We start from the raw sequence: 16,146 nt of genomic DNA, 5'->3' as shown, positions 1-16,146 counted from the left end.
CTGGGAAATCCATTATTGAGCTTGGAGTTCATATTGCAAGAGATGGGAGGAAGTGAGAGTTCCTGAATGGGAAAATGGCCTTTCCAGATGCTTCAGACCTCCAGGGTCACAAATCTGTGAGCTGCACTCATATCCAGGTCAGAAGAAAATCAGTTCAGCTACCCAGATGCAAATATTGGAGTGGTGCCAAAGCCCCATATTCTGAACCAACTCATTTCTAGCCCACCGTTTCTCATCTTCGTGCTCCCCAGATGTGTTGGATCATAACTCCTATCATCTCCAGTGAGCGCAGAATTTCTATCACCCCTCCAAAGGTGAAAGGGATAAACAAAGTAATCTCTAGTCTTTGGAGTTAAGGCATGACCCATACACAGTTTGACACAGGAAAGTAATAAGAACACACTTTAAACTACCTTTCCTATGGAAATACACACATACACACACACACACATACATGTGTATGTGTATGTGTATGTGTGTGTGTGTGTGTGTGTGTATATATATAATATTGTCTTTGTAGAAGTGCTCAGGTCAATGCCATGAACAGAGTGAGCAATTGACAAAAAGTACAGTCCTTCCCCATACCAGGCACATGTTGTCCTTGTTTCCCTCGTGACTCAGCTGAGATTAGATAAGAACATAAGATGAGTCCAACAATTGAGCCAAAGGTCCTTCAATTCCAAGGTACTTTGGGCTAGTGACCAAAACTCATGTGCAAGACAGGAGGGCAAGATTGGGCTGGTGTTCACCTAGGCAAAGGCAATACCTTTTTATAGAGCCCTTGTCAGCTTTCCCTGCTGAATGGGGATTAGCTGCCTGGAGAAAATCATTAGGAAATGAATAAAAATAATGAGATTTCCAGTATTATGATACCTACCTAAAAAGGGCATTGTAGAACTGAAAGAGGTGAAAAACCCACCAAACAGTAATAGAGAACGTAATAGAGAAATAAAAATAAAGAAGCAATTCATATGACTAACTCTGTGAGGAGAAGATACAATATTTTGAGTTTTTTAACTTAGGAAAACCTCACTAGGGAATGATGGAGATGTCTAAAACTGTCTAAATGATGGGGAAAGTGGGGCGGATGCTTTTGTCCCTTTTATAACACTGGAAGCTGGGCTCAAGAAATGAAAGTGAAGTATGGGAAACAAGGATAGCGAAAAGAATATCTTTCTTCACATGACGTCTAGTTAATGGGGAATTTGTTACTATAAGAATTAGAATTATGTTTCAAAATGTGTGGGAACACGAATAAAGCACTTCTTTTCCAATCATTAAAACAGACACGTGTGCAGGCACAACCACACATACACATGCACACACCCACACACACATCAAAGCAGAGAGAGCAGGTAGCAGCTTCTGAAGCAGCTGCCTGATCTTTACAAGAGATGTGACTCCTTTAATGATTTGGAACATCATGTTTCCTTCACACTCCTGCACAGGGGCGTCTTCAGGGAGAGGGGTCAAAGAAGTCAAGATGGTGACCACAACGAAGCAATCAAAACCCTGTCCTTTTTTTGAGACACACTCTTTAAATACAAGGCTTCATTGAGCTATCATGGCTGGAAGGGAGCCAATTATATTTACTACTGAAATAAATGTTATTGTGGCAGAGGTCGGATGAATGTGTTGAATCACTGGTGATATTATCAGTGAATAAGGCTGAAATAGTAATATTAATAATAATATAATTTGCAGTATAAAGGGGAGCAGTAATAAATGAAGGAATCTTTAACAAATGGTTGTTTTAACTATTTTTATTTGTATAAGTTTGTTTTTGTTGTTTCAACTTCTTGTTGTTTTGTTGTTTTAACTTATAAGCTACCCAGTCACATAAGTGAGATGGGTGGTTATATACATTGAATGAAATAAATAAAATAAAATACAATAAAAGTTAAGAAAGAGGACAAAGCAGTTGGTAACTATTGGTGGATGAGAAGGGAAAGGAGAAGCAGAGAAGCTGAACCGTTTCTCAGTGGATTCCTTTTTATATTGAGAGATCTGGTGTCAGGCTGGGCTTAATCCTTGATAGAAAATCTAAGTATTTGTCCCCTAGATTGACTAGGGTATGTCAGAGGGTTCAGATCAGTAGCAGCCATCATAATTATTTTTCACTGGGGAGTCCTCCAAAGAAGGGATCTGCCAGCAAGGTTTCAAATTATCTCTTCTCCCATCTTGCAACCTAGAACAACCTGAAAGCAGAGTCAACAGAACTGACAGAAGCCCAGAGTTACACAAACCTTCTGGGTCAATGGACTGGAAGGCATGAGAAGAACAAAACCAGAGGGTAGGGAGTATGGATTCTGTGTTGTCTGGAAGGAGATAAAGTAATAATTAAGAGGTATGTTAAGAGAGTCAGTATAGTGAAGTGAGTAAATATGGAGCTTCAGAAAGGAGATTGAGGTTCAAGTCTCCATTTGCCCAGAGAGCTCACTAGATATCTCTGCACCAATAACTCTTTCTCCTCCTACCCAAGTTATTGGAAAGGGCTGTTGTGGGCATAAAATTAGGGAAGACCCTTTTGGAAACCAATGTGAGTTTTCAGAAGAAGATGGAATATAAATGCAGTGTATGCATTAATGAAAAAATTAAAGGGATGTTCAAATCCATTCTCAAAAAGGAATTATATTGAGCACCAGATGTTCTGAAAAAATGAATCAGAGCCCTGTGGCATCTTAGAAACTAACACATATATTATGATGCCAACTTTCATAGGCTATATTCTCATTATCATCTTATAATCGCTAAACTAGACTCCAGCCCAGGAAGGTTTATGTCATAGTCAATTTCTCTATTATTACAGTGTGCTGAAGCTTTCAGGGTATGTGTGTGTTGTGGGGGGGAGGGGGCAGCACAGACTAAGGGTTCTCCTACAAAGCTGTGTTAATTACTTTCCTCCAGTCCCTGAGGCAGCCCCACAGTATGTCAGCATATGTTGTCCTGCAACTGGCGCTGTCCTAGCAGATTTAATGTGGGGCAACTTAAATTTAATGTGGATCTCATGGTGTCACCTGCTGGGGGCAAAACAACCATCAATATCGACAGATACCTACACCCTCTATCAAAAAGTGGTCCTGAGCTAGCTGATCCTTTGAGTTGTATGTGTGATTCTGCCCAGTAAAACAGGCACTGCTATCCTGCTTTACCAGACAGGATCCATCCACTCAACCTCTGAAGATCAGTGCTGTTTTGCTGGGCTGAAACCACCATTTTTGTAGATCAGGCACTGTAGCACCAGAATCATGGATGGTGATGGTGTTTTTTCCCAGTAAAGCAAGCAATATTCTTTTGTGTTACTGGGCAGAAGCCTCCCCCCCCCCCTCAGCTGACCCTGCTTTATCAAGCAGAACCTACCCTCCCCCTGTAAATTAAACATTGAACTAACTGATCCATGTGAGATGGAGTTTGCCTGATGAAGTAGTGCTAGATCAGCAGGGAGGGTAGGTGCTACCTGGTACCAACCCATCCTGAGATCAGCCTGAAGACTGCTGACATGTGTCAAAGATGCTTCCATTCTTAGGATGGCAAGAAAAGTGGAGGAGGTGGGTTAACCACCAGTTTTCTGAGCCTAATATGTTGGATGAAAGAACTGGTAGCTAAAGAAATGCTTCCCCCTTGTCACTTGTCACCTCTTCAAACCCTGGCCACCTGGGGATCTGCTGCCAGATCTAGTGGAGGAAATGGGAAGAGATAGCTTTTGGTCCGTCTCCTCCTGTTTTCCCCACACCAACAATCCTGTGAGGTGGGTTGGGCTGACAAAGAATGAGTGGCCCCAAAACACCCAGCTGGTTTGCATGTCTAAGGGACGACCAGAACTCACAGTCTTCCAGTTTCTAGTAAAGCACCATAACCACTACATCACACTGGGAAACAGTGACCAATGACCAGAGGGAAGTGCGTGGGTCCACAGCAGACTCGTGGAACCCATAGGAGATGGGCAGCACCCAGCCCCTGACTGCATTATCACCAGCTTCATTGTTGAGGTATCAAGATCATTCATAAGGGAAGTCTTGTGCCAGGAAAACACAAAAGTGCTATTACTCAATTGGGATAGCTAAATTCAAATGTATGCTGCCTCTGCAGCAAGGGTAGGAGGAGACAAAGGTGATGTTCTGAGAACATGACCTACCGAAATTTTCATACCATGATTAGTAAATCTTATGCATTTTTCTTACTTTGATAGGAGGAAAAATAAAGTTGGGGGAATCCATCAATTTCATTAATATGTCCTGCATGAATTCTTTAAGGATAGCGCCACTCTCTGGGGTCATTACTGTGGCAGAACAGGACACAACAGTAGAGAAGCACATTTTTATGCCAGTATATTTTTCTGTTGTCTCAGGGACTGGCTGATAGAATAATAATGTGGCCATCTGGTTTTGCCCTTTGCTTGCAATTCATCCACATTTTCCTAGGCATTGGTTTCTTTTAAAGCCATGGGAATTAATTTGCATGAACAAAGTGCAAGAGGGTAGGGGGAGGACTGAAAAACATTAGGCTGCTGTATCTGGCTGTAAAAATCCAGAGGGTTCTATATGGTAGCAAAGAGGTGCAAAAACTCTTTCACTGCTATCTACCAGTTACCTGGATTTTTGGAACCTGGATGTGGTCAAACATTACATCTTCATTTTAAAGGAAATGGTGTATGCAAGAAACAAAACTGTACCAAAACATGCTAGTGAAGTCATCACTTATCTATCTGTCCATGTATCTAGTGTTCATTTCTCCAGGTGAATGTTCTGTGGAATGCAGAGTAGCCTTTTATTTCGGTTTCTTACAACATAATTTTTCAGTGTGGGAGCAATTCCCAATCTGTATTTCATTTTCCTTGCAAATATCGGTTTCACAGGTCCCACCTCGGAAAAGGCAGCCCAGTGTGACAAAATCTCCTTTGCCTGCATGGAAAGACAACACAAATATTATCTATGTCAGATAAATTCCCAGCAGCCGCCAATGTTCCCTTCCCAGAATATCCCTGGAATGATGCCTCCTCAAATAGTACCCTTGAGTCTCTTGTGATTCCAATTCCTAGTATTTCCAGGGCTTCTCAATTCATCAATGTTGGCTGGTAATTCTTGAAGTTTTAGTCCCAGTACATTTGGAAGGGGCTCAGTTAGGAATAGCTACAGTATGCTACTTCATGATCCCGGTTTTCTTGGGAAAACTGCAGGTGTGCTGAATTGGATTTAAGAAGCCTCCTTGTCCTCTAATTGAAAGGTAGTAGACTGAAATGTTAGGAGTTTCTTGAAAAGATTAGTGATATCATCCCTTGGTTGAGGATGCATGACTGTTGTTTTTTTTCCTCACCTGAACTGGCCAGGAAGGACAAGATGACACTGGCCAAGAGAATGCAACCCATCTTCATGGCTCTCAGCCTCTCAGCCTGATTAGAGTTTTATAATCTAAAAATTGAAAAGTAAAACACACTTTTACAACATGAACGTGGATGACCCAAAGCCAAATGTTACTGTTCATTTCTAAGACTAAGTAATCTTATTTCATTAGTGTCGATTATTATAGAATGTTAAGTAGGCCTTTGAAAAAATTGACTTGGACCAGTAAAACTGGTTCAGAAATGTGTATGTACTTTTTCTGTGTCACCTACAAAAGTGCCTTTTAAAGTAAATATCATGCAAATTATGGAGTGATTTGGCATCTAGAATTGGCAAAACAGATAAAGCCAATGGAAAGAGGACAGGCAAGAAGCTGTTTCAATATATACTTTAAAGAGTATGTTTGTTTAGTGCAAATAGCTTGAGATGTAATTGTCTTTTGCAAGTAATGCCCATTCATGAGTAAATGCCATTGCTAATTGCCACATATTCATGTGTTGATGGATTTATTCTGTTTAGTACAATTCTGAACTAATAAAATCCCTATGTAGACCAATATATCTACTGTAGGCACCTGAACAATATTTTTAAAATCCTTTATGGTTAAAAAAACTATTATAAGTATGGGGGTGGAGAAGAGGTATACTTCAGTTTTAGTTCTTATTTATTTTTCAAGTAAAACAGCAAACACATAGTAGACATCTGTTAATGTATAGTGACTATTGACTTGGCATTAGTGTCCAAGATAATTGGGAAATTGTATTAAGTCATTATTTTGAACGTAGTACCATCAGTGCACAGGTTGTTTCTCTAGAAACAATGAATAAATGTCTTTAGGAGCTTCCAGTCTAAACACAGACAGAGACAGAGAGGTGTGAAAGTGCATGAATTTAAGCTGTCTCATGTCATGTTGACTGAGATCTGAGAGTTTAAGCCAAAAGCCTTGTTTCAGGATTTTGCTGCAGGAGCAGGCAAAAGAGATATTTAGGGAGGGAGTTCTAAGCATCAAGGGCAGCAGCAGAGAATGGACAGAGTTAAAAGGCATACTTTGGGGGGAACAAGGAAAGCAAATCCTCTCCAGGGCTCTGTGGTATTGGAGCCTGTAGGAAGGATTTAACACTTCATCCAGTTCTGAGTTCTAAGTTCTACTATGTCATAATAGGTAAGTCAAGAAAAAATCTAGGCAGGAGGTCTAAACCAGTATTTCTCAACCTTGGCAACTTTAAGATGTGTGGACTTCAGCTTTGTAGCTGGCTGGGGAATTCTGGGGGTTGAAGTCCACACATCTTAAAGTTGCCAAGGTTGAGAAACACTGGTCTAAACTTAACTTACTATTCAAAGTAAATACTAGAAATCAGTTACAGAGGGTGAGAATTAATTAATTACTTTCCATGCTACCTTTTGGAGGATACTTTCCAGTTCTGACTGAAGCAAGAGAACTTGCACCTACTCCAGCCTGCCTCCTTTCATGTTTCTTGCTCTGCTGCCCAGCCTTTGGTACATCTGAGCTTGCCAAAATGGGATGGATGACAGAAGCAGGCCATGGGAGCCTGGCTAAAACTGAAAACAGTGGCCTAATGCTAATAAACCAATAAAGCTTTCTTTTACATGCAGTAATCTGTTATTGTTTTGGGTGTCATAAATATTTATCTATCTATCTATCTATCTATCTATCTATCTATCTATCTATCTATCTATCTATCTATCTATCTATCTAATTTATATAGCCACCCATCTTACAAACGTGACTCTGGGCGGTGTACAATAATCTTCCAGTGGTAAGATTATCACCTAAAACCCAAATCAAGCTCAACCTTTTCTCTCTTTCGATTAGCCCCTTTGTTGTTGCTGCTACTTATTCATCACACATACATTTTGACTGCTTCAATAAAGTCTGTTCTTAACAATGAGAAACATTACTTTGGCTCTTCTTCACCATAATGGGGTTCCTGTCTATGGGCTAAAATGCACAAGTGGTAGCAGGTCTCAGCAGAGCATCAGCTTCCCTTAGTCTAGAGAAACACAGAGGGTGGGAGGTACATGTATAAGTATGAGTTCCTCTTCAAACAGATGTATTGAACATACACATGCATATACACCATTTGCAGAGGGTGCCAAGAAAGGTGCACTTTTAAGAATTTGCTGTCATCACTGTTGTTGGTGAAGTGATTTCCACAGGGCAGGATGTGTGTCTCAAATTTCAGAAAAGGGATATTTCCTGCATATGGTAGAACATCTCAGTCTTCTTCTCTTGGATCTATCCCTTAAGGGCTTAAATGCATCTTGGGGCATAGGAGCAAAACAGGTTTGTGCATTGCACTTTGTATGGGATAGTGCACAAACCATGGCCTTGATATGTTGGCAAGATCAAAACCTTGACATACATGTACTCACATTCAGGCAGAATGCTAGAGATAGTAGCTGTGGCCTGCATTCCAAGTTCCAGGAATACAAATGGATTCTTGGTGATCATTTAAAGACACCTTTAGCTATTAAGCAGTGCCAAGATCTAATCAGAGACCCCTGTTTTGCATAACCTGCAGTCATGGACCTTCATTCCATGGTGCTTCAGGACTGTGCTTCAGTGAAAAGGCTAGACAGCGCTGATAAAATAAGGTTTTCATAAGACACAAACATGACAACCTAATATTGCTCTGAGTGAACATTTAGCTGAAATCTGTTTTTCTTCCTTCTCAGAGCTGAATTTGCTCATTTCTCCCTCCAGTCTGTTTTTTTCCCCATAGCCCACTGCCCAGACTACCAGCTGACACTCTAGTTATCTCAGAACTGTCCTCTTGCCTTCATGACTAGGGAGCAAAGGTTAACCTTTCTGGGCTGTCAGTCATTACCCTCCTATTTAACGGGAGGCTAGAAGGTAAAATAGACTTCTGTCCTTATGTTGAAATGGGTTGGCTTTCACAGATGCAAGCTTTACAACATAAATAGAATTTAACATTTTGAAATTATCTCTGTACCCACAGTTTTCCAATAACATTAGCTTCAAAGGGACCTCTTGATAATCACACATCTGTAACAGTGTTTGTTTTTCCTGAATGAGCACCACATTGGAATCATAATTCTGTCATTCGAGACTCCAGTGTACACATTTCTTTGTCTTATGTTGGGACTCTCATAGTCACCAGAGTGTCATGGATTCTGTTTGTGACTTTATTCTAGATTGCAGCGTGGTTTATTAAAGGCACTGACTGATACATGCACTCCTCAGGCACCGGCCAATAAATTTTCTTACTGTCAATCTCTTGCCTAAGAAGGTAACTGGGTGGGGTACCTTGTCTGCACCCAACTGCATTAGCCTTGCCCCAGATCCCACTGAAATGTGCCCCTATTCTGTAATCCATCAATCCTTTTAAGTTTGTTGGTGTTCAGCCTTTCACTTAGAACACTAGATAAAAGTTATTTAGTATGAGTGGTGTGGCTATCTCACTGTAACATGGTTCAAATTCCTGACAATTTATTGCCTAACCTAAAACAAGAAAATATGTTTCCCTTTAGGCTTAGTTCATAATTATACCTAACTTAGCTTCTAAAGTTCATAATTATACTGTACCTACTATAGCTTCTAACCTATTTTATGCCTTAGATAAAGGATCTGATCCAGCTAATCTGGTCTCATGTTTTCTTTTGTAGCTGATTATTTATTTATTAAATCAATTTATATAGCCACCCATCTCAGTACATGACTCTGGGCAGCTCACAACATTGAAGAAAGATAGATAGATAGATAGATAGATAGATAGATAGATAGATAGATAGATAGATACACACACATACAAATATAAAATAAACAAGAAATAAAGCACATAGCTGGAGAATTATAAACCCAATACTCAACACAACCAGGAAAAGGGCTCTGTCACACACCTGGGCCACAGGCTCAAGCCAGAACCAGGTCTTCAAGGTCCTGTGGAAGGCCAGCAGGGTTGGGGCCAACCTAATTTCTGGAGGGATGATGTTCCAGAGGGTGAGTGCCACTCCTACTGGTCCCTGCCAGCTGACACTCCTTGGCTGATGATACTCTTTGGCTGATGCCCCTCCTGCCAGATCGGATAGGGTGGGTAGAGGCAACTGGGAAGAGATGGTCCCTTAAGCAACACATCCTCAAGCCATGAAGGGCTTTAAAGGTGACAACCAGCAAGCTGGCACCCAATGCAGTTCATGTAGCAGCGATGTCACATGTGCCGAATAACTGGCACCATTAACTGCCCATGCCACCACATTTTGTGCTAGCTGCAGTTATAACTGAATACCTTGGATGCAAAATCAACAAACAAGAAAAAAAGCCAAACAAAAATAGAAGATCAGGTTGGAAAATAAGATCAGCATGCTAAGATCAGATGCAAGCAAGCCAGAACAGATGAAATAAAAGAAGCTGAAGAATAAGAAGACCAAAGAATACTGATCAAGAAATATCACCTAGAAACAAGGAAGATCAAAGAAACACTGGAAATAATAAAGCAGCAAATAACAGCCATAGCCCCAAAGATCAGCAGATATGAAGCTCAAATTGCACACTACAGGCAGAATCTCCAATTTCAGCTGAATCAGAAATGTTTCTACCAATACACCAATGAAGAGACTGCAGTTAACCAGTCAAGAAGAAACAGTGCAGTTCTGGGCACAGCTATGGGACAACCCAAAGAAATACAACAAGAATGCAGCTTGGATAAAGGAGGTAGATAAGATTAAAAAAGAAGTTGAAATGAAAGAACTTGTAATAACAGTAGACATGATGGAGAAAAGGGCAAGGAAGCATGAGGTGAAGATGAACTGCATGGGTTTTGGTTGAAACATCTGACTGCTCTGCACTCACTCATTGCCAAGCAGTTTAACAACATACTACATGGAGGTGAAATTGAAGATTGGTTAATATCTAGCAAAACCTACCTGATAGTGAAAGATCCAACAAAAGGGCCTAGAAATAACAGGAGCCAGTATTAACATCAGGAACTTTGTGAAAAGATCAATGGCACAATGGAAGACACAGTTGCTGGTCAATGGTGATAGACTAGAAGAGGTTAATATCAAAACAGGAATCTTGCAAGGAGACTCACTATCACCACTACTGTTTGTCATTGCATTGATTCCTCTGTCAACAATATTGAACAAGTCAGGCCATGGCTATCAAACATCAAAAACATCTGCCAGGCTATCCCACATGGATGATCTGAAGCTGTGTGGAAAAACACCACCTGAAATAGAATTGATGCTCAAAACTGTCCGAATATACAGCCACAATATTGCAGTGGAGTTTGGACTGGACAAATGTGCCAAAAGGGCAAAAATAGTGAAAATTGAAGGAATCAAGATGCCCAATGGAAATAACAGCAAGAGTCTGGATGAAGAAGATCACTATAAATAACCTGGGCATCCTTCAAGCTTACAACATCAAGCACATTGAAGTCAAGAAGTAGGTTAGTAGTGAATACATCATGAGAGTGAAGATCTTAAAGTCCAAACTCAATGGAGGAAATACCATCAAGGCAATTAACACCTGGGGAATTTCCAGTCATTAGATATACAGCTGGAATAATGGGCTGGACTCAAGCAAAACTAGAAGCCCTGGATAGAAAGATGAGAAAAATAATGACAATGAATCATGCCCTTCATCTACACAGTGATGTTGACAGACTCTATTTACCAAGGAGTATAAGTGGGCATGGAATGTTGCAAGTACACCAGATAGTTGAAGAAGAAAAAAGAGCATTAGAAGAATATCTAAAGGAGAGTGAAGAAGATGCACTGAAGCTAGTACACCATGAAGGCTTACTGAATACTGAAGAGACCAAACTGGCCTACAAGAAAGACCAAATGAAAAATAGAAAAGAGACATGACAAGGCAAAGTATTACATGGCCAGTACATTAAAAAAAAACTAGCAGGCAAAGCCGATAACAACAAGACCTGGCAATGACTAAGGGCAGGAAAGTTGAAGAAAGAGACAGAGGGGCTCTTTCTGGCTGCACAAGACCAAGCCTTAAGAACAAATGCACTCAAAGCCAGAATTGAGAAGACAGAAACAGACAGGAAATGCCACCTCTGTAAAGAAGCTGAAGAAACAGTGGACCACCTAGTTAGCTGCTGCAAGAAGATCACACAGACGACTACAAATGATGGCATGGCAAAGTAGCAACAATGGTGCATTGGATTATCTGCAAGAAATACCATTGGCCTGCAAGCAAGAGCTGGTGGGACCATGAAACAAAGTAATAGAGAATGAAGAAGCTAAAGTCCTCTGGGACTTTAGAATTCAAAAAGACAAGCACCTGCCACATAACACCCCAGACTTAACAATTGTTGATAAGAAAGACAAAAAAGTCTGAATAGTGGACATTGCAATACCTGGAGACAGCAGAAGAGAAGAGAAAGAACTGGAGAAAATCACAAAATACAAAGACCTGCAAATAGAAGGACTGTGGCAAAGGAAAGCAAAGATAGAACCTAAAGTAATAGGCGCCTTGGGTGCAATCCCAAAGCATCTGGAGCACCACTTGAGCACCATTGGAATTGACAAAATCACCATCAGTCAAAAGGCAGCTTTACTTGGAACAGCTTACATCCTACAACACCACCTTTAACACCATCAAACAACAACATCTGCCTATCCCAGGTCCTTGGAAAGGACTCAATAGGTGGATAAAAATGCCAAATCCAGTCTAAACATCTGGCTGACTGTGCAACCAACCATAATAATTATTATTGACTCCCAGTCCAAGAATGGGCGCAACTGATGCATAATATGTCAGTTAGCCACACATCCAAGTGTTTCAGTTGTTACTTATTGGAGAAATATTTACATTATCAAAGTAAAGCATGGTAAAGTCACTTGGCTCTTGAGGAGCTCCTTAATTAATCTTTAGAACATAGCTGGATATAAGCCAAAGGGCAGAATCTATATAACACATGATGTATGGTAATTGCTTTTATTCTGTTCTTCAAATGATACTTGCCTCTAGACCATGATCAAATCTGGCTCGGAGGTGACCGCGGCCTCGCAACCATTTTAAAAAATCATCAACTGTAAAGTTCCACTTTATTGTTCAGCTCTCTGTAAGTAAAAGAAAAATAGATTCCCACCTCCCATGACCAGGTTTGGTGACCAAAATTATAAGGAACATCCAGTTACTGTGCACAGCCAAATCTCCTCAAACTCTTCTTCAATTACTTTATATTACTAAATGGATATACAGAACCAACAGACTGCTTACTATCCCCCATTTCTATGGAATGGGTAGCTGGCAGGTATCAACTGGTTGGATACTGTTTGCTAACCAATGATAAAGAAGTTCGTCTGACCTAACATTATTCTCCCAATGTTTTTCATGGAGGCAATTTACATTGCAGCCTTTTTTGGGCAGAACACTTAAATAAGTATTTAGCCATGGTTTTAAACTCTACTCAAGTTTTAGATTTTAGATCATGTATAGTATAAGATTGGAGTTTTACAGAAAAAATAATTTATTTTAATGTTCTAACAAATTTAATCAGTAAAACTTTAGAATCTGGAGCATCCACAGTTTATACTCTAATGCAGTGTTTCTCATCCTTGGCTGGGGAATTCTGGGAGTTGAAGTCCATACATCTTTAAGTTGCCATGGTTGAGAAACACTGCTCTAACCAGTCTCATCCTTCCACTGATTAGACAGGCTAGATACAGTGGGGATCTGCTTTTCAATCTTACATTCTTTAGGTGTGTTGGACTCTAAGCATTTGCAGAAAGTACAGCTGTTGCTGGATGGGATGAAGGCAGTTATAAGAGGTGTGTGCAGCTTTTCACCCAGGAGTGCATTCCCACCCCTTTCTATTAGCCCCTTGGCACCCCACTCTTTATTCCCAGTCAGGTTGCCAACCAAAAGTATCCAATAGGCATTTGTCTGGAACAACGGTCTCTTCTTATGAAAGTTGACACCAGCTTTTTTAGGATGTGTAGGAATACCTCTTCTATGGAGTAAAATAAGTCACCTCTTTCATTTTTAAGATTTCATATCAGGATTGAGTTCTGTGGATAAGGTGTGGGCCTGAGTTATGTGGTCTTAAACAGCTGTCCTTCAAGGGGGAGGTTAGGCACTGTAAATCAAATCCTGTCTGCATATCACAAGACAAAGAAAAAAAAAAGCAATATTATGGTTTAAGTTCTAACCCAACCACTGCCTTGCATGTCATCCTGTAAAAGTTACTACTTTGCTATGAGCACATTTTGCCACCAAGTTGCAGGAAAAAGTATTCCTGTTGCAGCTAATACAGAAATCAAGTTGACTTGAAAAAGAGAGGTGGAGCAATCAGACTCTCTTCCACCAACTTATTCTACTCACTGATGTTCATAGATTCCAGGATATCTAGGGCAACCAAGCCAGTTGTTAAATACAATGCTGTGCTAATATAATTCTGAATGAACTTGCCTTGTGCTCCAGAATTGCCTCGTGGTTCTTTCTCTACTAGAGATATATGCTTGATTTGTACATCATGGTAAGCCACATTAGGATGTTGGTTAATTGGTTAGATAAACTCAACCTCTGTGACTTAAAAACCATGTTTATGGCTTTGCATATTGAATAAACCCAGCTAATTATGGTTCATTGGATAAAACAAAGCATGGTTTAATATGAGATTTAAGCATGAAGCACAGCATTTCTAAGAGCAGCACCAAAACTGAAGAGGTTCCTCAAGCTTGTTGCCTTCTTGTATTAAGAATCCGATTTTGTCCTGATTTCTTGGAAGATATTGGGCTGTTATAGATATTGGGGCTTACAGATTTTCCAGGCATATTTGGGCTTGAAAGGCTGTGAAAACTTACAAAGCAACTTCTAATGATGTGTCTTCTTCTCAGACCATTCCACTAACATTTGCTGTGCATTTGTTGTGATCATTTCTTGAATTCCATGTTTTACAAAATCTGTTTCAGTGGTTAGTGAATTGCTGCTTGTATATTAGTTGCTTATACATCCTTGTAAGCCATTTGAATATTGAATACAATAGCAAAGCAGGTTTATATGTGGATCAAATAAATACATGGCAGTGTAAACTTCATTGTGTGTGCTTGAACTTAGCAAACTGTAGAATTGTTGGAACAAAATGCCAGGAGTTAGTGTTGGGGTAGGCCTAATACTGACATCTGCTAAAGTCAGCTTAAACGGGAAAATGGCACTCACGAAGAATACGTGTAAGTTCAAGAGCAAAAAATAGCTTTTATTAGGAAGGAGGTGTAATTTTTTAGCCAGGGGAAAAGGGGACAGAAAAATCCTCCCTTATTTTTTTTTATCTTGCCAGTTTGCCTCTCTTAATTATACTACTTCATCCCGGCAACAGATCATAGTGTGGTGGTAACAGGTCCCAATCTGTTCTTCACCCTCACTGCAGTCATCATACCGGCAAATCCCACCTCTTCGGAGGCAGTGACTCACAAATCGAACCACACGCTCACCATTTCCTGCAGAAAAGAGAAGATCTCATGAATTACTTTTTAGCCTTCTCCTCAAAGCGTGGATCTTTGAAAACAGTTAATGCATCATGGCCTTTCCTGTTTCTTTTATCCCCAGCATTTGACATCCAGAGGTAGATTATCTGTCTATGGAAGTCCCATGTTGTTTTTTATGGCTATTTTTTAATTTTTTGGCTAGATTTCTTATTCATGCATTTGCCTATTTCTATTTAGTAGAAAACTGTCAGAAAAATGGATAGTCACTGGCTCTTCCAGTGATTAATTCCATCAGCTAATTTTATATGTGGTGTGGGGTAGCACATCTTTTTAAAGCACTCAACACTTTTGAAGAGACAAGTCTGGAGCTTCCAGCATGTAAACGATATTAACGACCTCATAAAGGACACAATGCTCACATTATTGTGTGTGTGTGTGTGTGTGTGTGTGTAAATAAAACACAAAACCTTCTCCTTCATTTCTTTTTCAGTGAAGTGCCAAATGCTTTGCCAAGATTTAAACCAGGAGTCTGGAAAAGTACACCAAGTGGACTGGTGAGTGAAGAAAGAAATGTCATGGTTTCTAGAATAGCTAAATCCCTAACTTTGTTTAGTCTCTGCAGTATAGTTTTAATGGAAAACCACTGATCACTTTTACAAATTCTGCTGGATTCTCCATCAGTGCTAATGAAATGAAGTCCAGGCTGATGTGCTATTTTATGAAAGAATTGTCTTTACCATGCGTTTATACCTTATGATCATTATGTCTCACTATCACCTAGAATTCAAAACATTTTTAAAGCACATTTTCCTTGTAGCTTGATGGTAAATCACTGCCCTGGGGCAACAAAGGTGACCTCTGAGCAGAAGCCAGGGGTTGCATTTTGCCAGAATCTAAGTTTCAAAGCTGGGAAATTGATTCTGGGGCTGGTTTCCTGCAGTGATAAAATTTGACTTCCGAGACATGCCATGTGGCTTTGTGACTGCATCTTACCTGGGCTCACTAAGAGCATTGCAAAGAAAAGGGCAATTGCGAGGTGGCAGATCCTCATGGCTGGGTCAGACTCAGTCTTCAAAGTAACTGAGAGGATCAAATAAAGAAGATAATCATTGTAAGCTCTTTATATGTTGACATTTATCCACTAAGTGGATAATTAATTGTGATTACAGAAATGTAGAATATGTTTGGGGGTTGGCAATAGAGCAGGATAAATTGCTTCAGATGATCCTGATTACAACTGCCATAATCACCAATCATCATGGCTTGATGGCCATTGTGGTATATATGAAGAAGGCATCAGATTGATGAAGGATAGAATCTGTAATTCTTTCTTCCTCTCTCTCTATACCAGACTATCTACTTCTTTTGTTTTTTC

At 40.0% G+C, this 16,146-nt stretch overlaps 1 long non-coding RNA gene across 1 annotated transcript in view; it reads left to right on the top strand.

The window, feature by feature from the left end:
* Window positions 1–16,146, top strand: part of LOC148214353 (uncharacterized) — a 77,316-nt gene that overhangs the window by 30,567 nt on the left and 30,603 nt on the right. Inside the window, exon 3 of the long non-coding RNA XR_015798205.1 lies at window positions 15,262–15,325. This is a non-coding gene — a long non-coding RNA (uncharacterized LOC148214353). The remainder of the gene's footprint in view (window positions 1–15,261; window positions 15,326–16,146) is intronic.

Source organism: Python bivittatus, unplaced genomic scaffold, assembly GCF_059951505.1.
Source record: "Python bivittatus isolate LINGU-HERP-01145 unplaced genomic scaffold, Pbiv_v1 ctg000690_np1212, whole genome shotgun sequence".
Classification (NCBI taxonomy): domain Eukaryota; kingdom Metazoa; phylum Chordata; class Lepidosauria; order Squamata; family Pythonidae; genus Python; species Python bivittatus.
This window is presented reverse-complemented; position numbering and strand designations above follow the sequence as displayed.